Here is a 10,669-nt window from a genome sequence, read left to right as displayed (position 1 = left end):
ACGTCGCCTCTACCAGTCGCCACTCTCGACCGCGGGAGCGGCTGAGATGTGCGCGCTTTGACCGTCAGGGCTGCGCTGCACGCACCGCGGAAACTCCAACAGCTTCCGAACGACAGCAAAAGAAAATGAGATTGAGGGCTGTAGAGACCAGCTGAGAAGAACAAGATATGGGGATTCATAAACTACTTAAAAATGCATGAAGAGAGAGAGAACAACTTTATGAAAATGCCTGCAGAGACAATGAGGCTCCCTCTAAAGCTTGCTGTGCCCTTCCTTGAATTTCAGCCTTCAAAATAATTGAAGTCCCTAAGTTGTCCTTAAATTTTTAGTTACATGTTACATATTCTGTACGAACCCCGTAAATCTCATGTGCAGTGTGTTTACCTTCTGGCCAGCGCGGCCCTTACACCAGTCATCACTTGTACTTGGAGCACGGTATAAGAATGGTTTTGGGGTTACCCCGTCCATATGAAGAGCAGTGTCCGAAGAACTCCGCTTTTGCGCCTGCAGTGGACGCGCATTTCCTTTGAACGTACCCTGGGACCACGTGCCTGGGATACAAACAGCCCGCGAAAGTATACTTATGAGTACGAACTTGAGAAGTGACCAACCTAAAGACTATGGCCAATGGCAAATGGACATGTCTCATATCCTTCATGTGCCATTCATATCCAACATGTATCATATCCTCACAACCTTCATGAAGTCATCCCCACAACGATTTTGGCTCTATTTATCGGGCAGTCATAAGCACTCTTACAGCATAGTCGCAAACGATGCGCTTAATTGTGACTGACCCTACGGTGATATCGTCATGCTTTAATTCATACTTTCAGTCTTTTTTTACTCCTCCAGACAAGGTTGGCTCTCTACCCCCTCTTACACATCAATGCCATTGCGCACCTATGGTTGATTTAGCAGTAACATGCGACAGAATTCTATCTCTTATTTTAGAAATGGATAAAAAAAAATCTGTTGGCCCTGACGAAATATCTAACAAATTTTTACGACGATATGCGAAATGGGTAGCCTATTACTTGGGAATAATATTTACGGCCTCAGTCGCACAAAAACAACTCCCGGAAGACTGGCTAGTGGCGAGAATAATCCCTATACATAAAACAGGTGACAAGCAGCAAATTGGAAATTATCGTCCCATATATTTCACTTGTGTTTGCTCCAAGCTACTCGAGCATATTGTAGCAAAGTCCATATATACTTATTTTGAAGAAAACAACATCTTTTTTCCAAACCAGCACGGGTTCAGGCAACGTCTTTCTACCACCACGCAGCTAATGGAAACTATCAACGACTTTTCTAACGCTTTGAGCAGCCATAAAACAGTTCGATGCGGTTTGTTTAGACTTTTCTAAAGCCTTCGACAGAGTCGCTCACTCTCTGTTGATCAGCAAATTGGCACAAATGGGAATCAATCACAATTTAGTAGAATGGATCCACGCATATTTGTCCGGTCGAACGCAGTATGTGGAAATAAATGGCATAAAATCGAGCATCTTATCAGTTAGCTAAGGCGTACCGCATGGGTCTGTTTTAGGCCCTGTTTTATTTTTGGCATACATTAATGACATCAGTTCTGACATCAGTGAAGATGTCACTGTGCGTTTGTACGCAGATGACTGTTTAATATACCGTGAGATCAATGACGTGAGTGATCAAAAATCGCTGAGCGAAGCTCTGCCTGTGATTGAAGCCTGTGAAGAGTGGAAAATGAAAATAAACGAACAAAAAACAGTTGTTTTCAGGGTATCGAACAAAGAACGACCATAAATACTTTGTGAACTCTCAAATGCTCCCTACAGTTGATAAGCTCAAATACTCAGGAATAACCATCGCCACAAACCTAAGTTGGAAAACGCATATCACAAATATCACAAGCGCTGCCGAAAAGAAACTTTGGTTTCTGCGCAGAAAGTTGAAGCTTGCACCCCAATCTATCAAGCTAACCCCGTTTCTAACATATGTTAGGCCAACGCTGGAATATGCAAGCATTATATGGGATCCGTTTCAAGTAGGTCTAATAAATGAACTCGAAAAGGTACAAAGAAGGGCTGCATGTTTTATTTTGTCTCAATGTCAATCGACTGACTTGATAACAGCGATGTTGAAACTCAGGGCCGTAACTAAGGGGGTTGAGGGGGTTCTAACACCCCCCGAAATTTTTTTCATGCTTTAACTTTTCGGGTGACACTAAAATACTTGCACGCCTTCACAGCGACCACCAGTTGCCAAAGTTAGCTTTTTTGCACACAAACGCCCCCGAAAAAGATTCCTGAGTACGGCCCTGTTGAAACTGCTTGAACTGGATGGATGGATGCTACGAGCGTCCCCTTTATAACGGGGCGGTGACAAGTGTGCCACCAGGCTCGACAAATAAAAAAAATTTTTTCCTTTCGTTTTTTAATGTTGGCCTAATGCTTCTACTTCGATTAAATCCATCTTACTAATGAAAAAAAATTCTCAGCCCAGATCTCTGCCCATTACGGCACAATATCCTCATTTTTTCACAATATTTATTTTTGTCCTTTCTCTCCAATTTTCTGCCACCAACACTCTAACCGTCTCTTACTTATTTCAATCGCGGCTGTGTTCAGCTTCCCATTCTTGTCCCTAAAACTCAAGGCTTCATGTAGGCTTGTGCCCAAACACCTGGGTGGATATATCCACATTCAATCAGAACATGCTCCGCCGTTTCCTCATCTTCCCCACTACCACCGTTATCACAGCGGCGCCTAGTAGCAAGACTAAAATTTATATTTTACTTTCCAAGCACCAATTTAACATTGATATTTCACCCTACCTAACGCCTCAGCTAAAGCGAACTCTCAGAAAAAAGCATGACTTCATGTTCGTTGTGCCACAACTGCACATCGACGCATATGCAAACTCATTCTTACCTCGAACTATAAAAGACTGGAACGCCCTGCCATCATCAGTTCTGCAGTGCACCTCAGCAGAAACCTTCGAAAATTGCATAATAGCGACATTACAAATCCGAGTGCTAAAGCTTATGCTTACTTATTCTTCTGCATAGTATACATGCTTTTTTTTTTTTTGCCACGCAGCATGAATTAGCTGCATCATGGACAACCCATGCTGCTGATCAAGTACTTATTCATTATTTCTTTGGACTGACGGACTGACTTTCTTTTGTAATATTTGCTTCATATTTTGATAACCACTGTTTAAATTATGAGTATACCTGTGTTTTCATGTTTGATATTGCATTGATGTAATTTTTACTGTAACACCCACTTTGTTGTTGTGAAGCCTTACAACCCAATCTGTAACGGCCGTATGGCCAACAGTACATGTCACCTAGACCCAACTTATAGCTGATCTCGAAGGCCGTACCAACGGCATCATAAATGTTCTGAGTGGTATCGCGGTTACAAAGTGGGGTGGAACATCAGCGTCACTTCCACCACGTACAACGCGCTCTCATGAGACAAAAGATTACTTACGCAGTTTCCCACAACATATTCTCTACACCGTCTTCAGCTGCACAAGCACGTAGTCTGAACCACGGGCGGATCCAGAAGGTGAGTCCTGACTACTCCCCCCCCGCCCCTTTAATTTTCGAATATATAAATTGAGTATATGGGCTTTGACGCCCCATGCTCACCTAAAAGTATCAAGATTTTCATAAGCTGACCCCACCCTTCGGAAGATCCAGTATCCGCCCCTGGCCTGAACATATGTCCCGGGTTTCCACAAGAATTTCAAGTTCAGTAACACTAGCAGAAGTAGGTGTCGGCACATTTATTTATTTATTTATTTATTTATTTATTTATTTATTTATTTATTTATTTATTTATTTATTACATATCTGCTTCGCCCATGCGGGCAGGGGTTTGCAGCATAAAGGAAGAAACAGGTGATCATAGAATAGAGTGCTGTAATAAATAAATAAATAAATAAATAATAAATAAATAAATAAATAAATAAATAAATAAATAAATCTGCCAACACCTACTTCTGCTAGTGTTACTGAACGTGAAATTAAAGGGGTACTAAAGAGAAAAACGGTTTTTTTCGCATTATACAAGTTACTCTTTTACGATACCAAAAACATCACGCTTGCTGCGAGAATACGCTTAGTAAACGACAAAATGCGCAAAAAGAAAATGCTCGTGGTGACGCCACGTTGAAGTTCCCGCACAAGTCACCGTGACGTCATAGATTTTGACGGCGCCTACTAGGGCCTACGTAGTTAATAATAATATCTGGGGTTTAACGTCCCAAAACCACGATATGATCATGAGAGACGCCGTAGTGGAGGGCTCCGGAAATTTCGACCACCTGGGGTTCTTTAACGTGCACCTAAATGTAAGTACACGGGCCTCAAACATTTTCGCCGTCATCGAAAATGCAGCCGCCGCAGCCGGGATTCGATCCCGCGACCTTCGGGTCAGCCGTCGAGCGCCATAACCACTAGACCACCGCGACGGGGCAGGGCCTACGTAGTTCCTAACAGGCAAACATGAAGTATATAGTCTTCTGTCGGAGCCAGAGAACTAACATACCTAGTTTCAGGAAATTTGATTGAGCCAATGTGACTAGAATGCGAAAAAAACTTTGAAATATGTGACGTCATCATCGAAGATTTCGGCGGGAAATTTAAAAATGAAACTTCTGATATTGAACTTCTCATCTATTAATAAACTTATGGCGGCGAAATTAACGACACTAGGGTTTTCAGAGAATAATTTGTCAGTCTAAAGTAATTCATTGTTTCACTCTAGTGTCCCTATAATGGCGATATGGAAACTGATCACGTCCGGAACGCAGGAAACGCGACCACTCTGTTAGGTCCGGTCGGAATTTCCCGTGACAAGGAAGTGACGAAATTTGAATGAAGGCACGCCGTTGCGGTATCTATCGCAAAAAGCCAACTACAAGATGAATGAATGAATGAAAACAACTTTTATTAGGTCCAGCAGGGCGCGACGACAACTACAAGATGAAGGCATCTACAGTTGCTGCTAATCTGGTCAGCTGCCCCAAAACGCTGCTTGCAAGCTACAAAATTATTTAGTTGCAAGTGTTACAGTGTCTCTTGATGCTCTGGTAGTTCTGTGCTAGGAAGCTGGGGTAAAAAAAAAAGCCTGACTTTAAGACCAAGAATAAAATTCAACTACACCAAGGAACACAGAGGCGCCTTCAACAGCTTTCATCTAAGCACCGTGGAAAGACTTGATCCAGCGTCAGTTTGAAAGATATGCGATGAAGTTTCGGATTGAAAGGAAAGTCTGTACGAGTGGTAGTAGGGCAGCCAAGGCATCCAGAACTACCAGCATTGTTGGCTCAGCTTGTGAGAGATACTCGTCCAGAGCAACCAATAGCGAGTGCCTTAAAGAAAGGTACCTCCGTAACGCGTCGACCAGCTATCCTTTATTCATGTCAAACATCTGTGCTTACTCTCAAACAAAAGCGTTTTACTAGGAAAATTTGTTGACACTGAGCATAATATTCCTGTACAGTATTTGCAGTGCAGTAAACTCGGTTGTTTCATCTTTGGTTGGCAAAAGTTCCATTTTGTACACGGCAAAATAATGGAAGAACATTCAATTTCCACTAAGTTACGCGCAGTGTTGTAGACGTTCCTCTAAAACAGGAACGAAAGCGCTTTCCACGTTCCTTCCCGATTTCCGAACGAGTTCCCGTTACAAGTTCCTTCAAAGCGAAAGGAACGCGTTTCAGTTACTTTTCGAACATTGGAACGTGCCGTTACTTTAATGTTACATTTGGTTCTATAAATTACGATATAGAGTCGGAAAATTCTGAGGCGAAATAAAGCGAGCAATTTAAAACTCTCGTCGAACTGCGTATATTATATGAATTCGAGCGTTACTGGCCGCAAATTGTGTGCAGATAAAACGAACGTGAGGAAACGCACATAGACATTTTTTTTTTCAGGGAGCACCGCACAGATATGTCTAACTGCAACATTGGCGCTGCTCTTTTACAAGTGCAATCAACTTCGGTGTTCAGATGTGCTGTCAGGGTGCTGCGCTTCAGATGTACTACACATAGGAAGTGACTCACATGTACCAATGTAATTAAATGTCTTGCACAAGAAACCGCATCGAAAGAAGCAATACATATTCGTTCATGAAATGCTGGTTCGATATTCGATAGTTGGAGAAAGGAAGGAAGGAAACAGTAAGGCAGAAGGCAGGGAGGTTAACCAGGATAGCTCCCGGTCGGCTACCCTACACTGGGGAAGGGGAATAGAAAGATGAGAGAGGGAGAGAGGAGGGAAGAGAAGAAAAAAAAGTGGCAAGACAAGAATACTTATTCGCAACCTAGTAAAGTGCCTTATTTGAACTCTGCAAGAGCTGCATATCTATGTTGGTGTCCGACGGACGAACTAGATTTTGACAGCAGAGCTGTTTAAGCTTGAGCTCTAGCCGTGCCAAACGTTAGCAGAAAACTATCATCATCACGAATGGCGCCTCTACCTTCAAAGTTAAAAGTGCCGAACGTTAACAGAAAACTCCGCTCGGCGAAGTGGAGAGGGGGAAGGAGGAGGTGGAGTGAAGAACGAGAGAGAAATAAATAAATTAATAGGTAAAACAAATTAAACCTTCTTGGCGATCGAGGCGGCATTCAAACCCTAGTACCCACTGTCCGAAGACGAGCGTTATAACAACTAGGCTATGATCGCACGATTTTTCTTTATTAGAGAGAAGGAAACCGTTGTACTTAGGCTGAACATGCAAAATTAATAATCAGGCATATTTAAACACAAATCAAACACAAGAAACCCGTATAGAGTATCACTAGAACGTTCATATATCCCGCGTATCTGAATTACTTGTTCCTGGAAGATGTTTTAGATGCGAAGTATCTTATGGCGGAGTTCAATCCGGTGGTGGTGGTGGTGTGCGGCGTGACCACCCTTACTGCGCATGCGCATACCATCTCCCCCTCTTTCCCCTCTCCACTTTCCCTCTCCCCCTTTCCACTCTTCCTCTGAAACGCGGGCTAGACATACCGAAATTCTCTCCTGCGCATCGCCGGGATGAGCACCAGCGCATGCCCGTCCCCTCCCCCTCTCTCTCCTCTCCTACGCTGCCCCCCTCTCGCACGCCTGCCGACTGCGTTCCTCGCTCGCCCTGTGAGAATTAACGGCCAGGCTATAGGGAAGACAAGACGCGCGTAGCGTTCCTCTTCGGTTTCCACGACGCCAGGTCGGTAGCATATGCCCAAAGAACGCCATCGGAACGCGATCGTGCAAGTGCTCCGGCTTCGCATCGCCTCATGCTCCCCTTTAGCGGGAAATGGTGTAATTTTTATTGATCGCGGAGGTTCAGCAATTCTATCAGTCTCAATTGCTCCTATATACAGAGATATTAGTTACCTTGACGTGACAAAAGTACACGACGGTCCCTACGTGGGACTAGCCGGGTGGCGCGGGGTCTCCCCTGCGTCTTCTCTGGACCCCAATAAAGTTTGCATCATCATCATCATCATCATCATCATCATCACTACCCTATTAACTAAGCTTTCCAATTTGTCTGCCTAGCCTCTGGGTACGCTATGCACCCACACTTGCAGAACATGCATTTATGGGAAGCATATGATTGCATTGTTGTATGGCTTCTACGGGGAAATTGCTATAGGCGAGAGAAAGAGAAAATGGGAGCGAGCGAAAGAAAGAGAGATAGAAGTAGAGTGAGAGAAAGAAAAGATATAAAAAAAGTAAGAAAAAGAGCGATCGAAAGAAAAACAAGGTAATCTTTCTCGGCGAGGTGGCAATTTAACCCCAGTAGTCCCGGTCCGAAGGCGCGCACTAACAAATAGCACAAACTAACAGTTAGGTGCTAAAAGTTAGGCGGGGCTTTGTTAAAAAAGTCGCTTCTCCTTTGTTTAACCTTGCAATGGTAAGCCCCCGCAGCTAGGGTGGCTAGCCACCCTACCACAGCTCTGCTGGTCATTGGTGTTTGCGATAGCAGAGCCCCACCTAATTTTTTTCGTGAGCACTTCGTTGGGAACGTTTAAGAGCCGTTTCAGCGAAGTGCTTGAGGGTTCTGCCGTGTTGTACTTGAGGAAACGTTCCTCGAAGTTCATCTGCAAGGGCGGGTAGTCAGCTGGTACAAGCAGGTTTTGTGCGACAGCTCATCCTGTGCCTCGGCTAGAAGGGTTTGGTGCCCAAATAACGAAAAAAAAAAAGAAACTTCGAGTCGCGGACGACATGGAAGCATCTGCGTTGGCTAGCTTGACTACCGCAGCTTGATGGTCCCCTGGTCTGGCACAGAAATGTCTAGGATCCATATTACCATAAACCTTGGGATTAAGCAACCGGCGAAAAGGAGGTAGCCACGAATTCTTTGTGCCTCATGCGGTCACCCATCCACCCTGCATAATGTGCTGCGTACGTGCATGCGCATGGGCGTCGGCAGAGGGGTGCAAAAGGGGCACTTGCCCCCTTCAAGCCACACCAGCACTTTCTTCCCACCCAAGCTACATCAGCGCTCCACCCACCCCAGGCCCGTAGCCATAATTTTGGTGAAGTAGGTGTTTTTACCAAAAATAAATAATAAAAATAAGTGTTTTTCTCAAAAAGTCAAGGTTTTCAGCATGTGTCCCCCCCCCCCCCCCCCCGAAAAAAAATCCTGGCTACTGGTCTGCCCCACTCACCCCCTTTCCACCGCGATGCAACACGTGTTTGCACTCCCCAAGACAAAATCAATGGCGTGAGTTTGCGATAGCTAGGTAAGTGTTCGACAGTCCCTTGATTATCCATGTTGGCAGAGCGAAGGAGGTATAAGGCAGCGCGCTTTTCAAGCGGATCTCATTCGGCTGGGTTGCGCCCAGGTCCCGTTTTCCAACCGCTCATTCTCGCACACGCGCAAACACACACACACACACACACACACACACACACACACACACACACACACACACACACACACACACACACACACACACACACACACACACACACACACACACACGCACACGCGCGCGCGCACACACACACACACACACACACACACACACACACACACACACACACACACACACACACACCGCATATGTCCCCCTCTCCTCAGTAAGGAGAAAAAGACATGGACAATGTTGACTTGGTCGACACTCCCTTTCGGCAACGCCGTCGGCGTTCCGCAACTGCGTCCGGTGGCCACCCGATATGCCCGCTTGGGATGGGACCCAGTTTCCGCTTTTGGTTCTTCTCGGCCACATGGCCTGGACAGCGGCGCCATACGGGATGGCCATCCTCCGAGATCCCGCCGCGGCGGTTCGCTTAACGCAAACCTACTCTCCGCGCTATGTTTCAGGGAATGCCGCCACAGCTTTCAATTTACACAACCTCATTCACTAGGAACGAAGAGATCGGAAAGCACAAACAGCCACAGCCCGCTCATACAACTTCAGACTGACTCCGTGTATACTTTTACAGAAAGAACACAGTTTTCTCAATCGTTCCATCACAAACGTAATGAGCTGCCGTTACAATTACACCGATCGTTAACGGAACGGTGGCGTTCCTTCAAAAAGAAACTAGTTCCGGGAACAATATTAATGAGCACTAACAGACAATAATGCCAAGGACAGTATAGGGGATATTATTTGTAGTAACTATAGGATATAAATGTGAAGAAAGTAAAGTGGACGAAAAGATAACTTGCCGCCGGCAGGAACCCAACCTGCGACCTTCGAATAACGCGTCCGATGCTCTACCACTGAGCTACGGCGGCGGTCATCCTCCCGCCCACTTTATGGCGTATATATGTGCATCTTAAACCTATAGGAGTGTTAGTCAGCGCCTATCGCAGCCATGGCGGAGAGCGTGGAACACCTTTTTTCTGCCTGTTGGCGTCACGTAGCACGTGATCTTTTTACGAGCTCGCAGCTGACCACTCAGCTGCGATCGGCGCTGACTAACACTCCTATATGTTAAAAATGCACATATATACCCCATAAAGTGGACGGGAGGACCAGGGGAGGACGACCGCCGCCGTAGCTCAGTGGTAGAGCATCGGACGCGTTATGCGAAGGCCACAGGTTCGGTTCCTGCCGGCGGCAAGTTATCTTTTCGTCCACTTTACTTATTTCACATTTATATCCTAATTATTACAAATAATATCCCCTATACTTTCCTTGGCATTATTGTCTGTTAGTTCTCATTAATATATTGTATCTAACAAAGAAAAACGAACCCTGAAAAGTCATCTTTCCTTATAGTTCCACGAACGGCGTTCCGTACAACACTGCAACAGCGGGAAATCTTCGAGGTGTAGTTTGTTCGCTACGCTTATAACCACGCCAGTATTTGGCAAGTCACCATCGGTAAGCGACTGGCACCTCATTAACTCAGCTGCTACAGTCATGCAATTAAAGTTAGCACAATGAGGACCAGAGGAAGACGTGAGGCAAGCGTTGACGGACAAGTTTAGTTTGTCCCATCGTTTCTTCTCTGCTCCCTCCGAGTTCCTTCTTCTCACGCTGGAAAATGTCGTGTTCGAAGTTCCAACTAGCCCAACTTTCCGCTTTAAAATTTATTTTTGTCTATACATCACGTGTGCAGCCTGACAAAAATATTGGCTCCTGCATATAAGATTCAGTTATGTCATAAGCCAACCCAAACAGTCACCTGCAAGGAATTATACTTCAAGCTGAAGAT

This window comes from Rhipicephalus sanguineus, chromosome 1, assembly GCF_013339695.2.
Source record: "Rhipicephalus sanguineus isolate Rsan-2018 chromosome 1, BIME_Rsan_1.4, whole genome shotgun sequence".
Classification (NCBI taxonomy): domain Eukaryota; kingdom Metazoa; phylum Arthropoda; class Arachnida; order Ixodida; family Ixodidae; genus Rhipicephalus; species Rhipicephalus sanguineus.
This window is presented reverse-complemented; position numbering follows the sequence as displayed.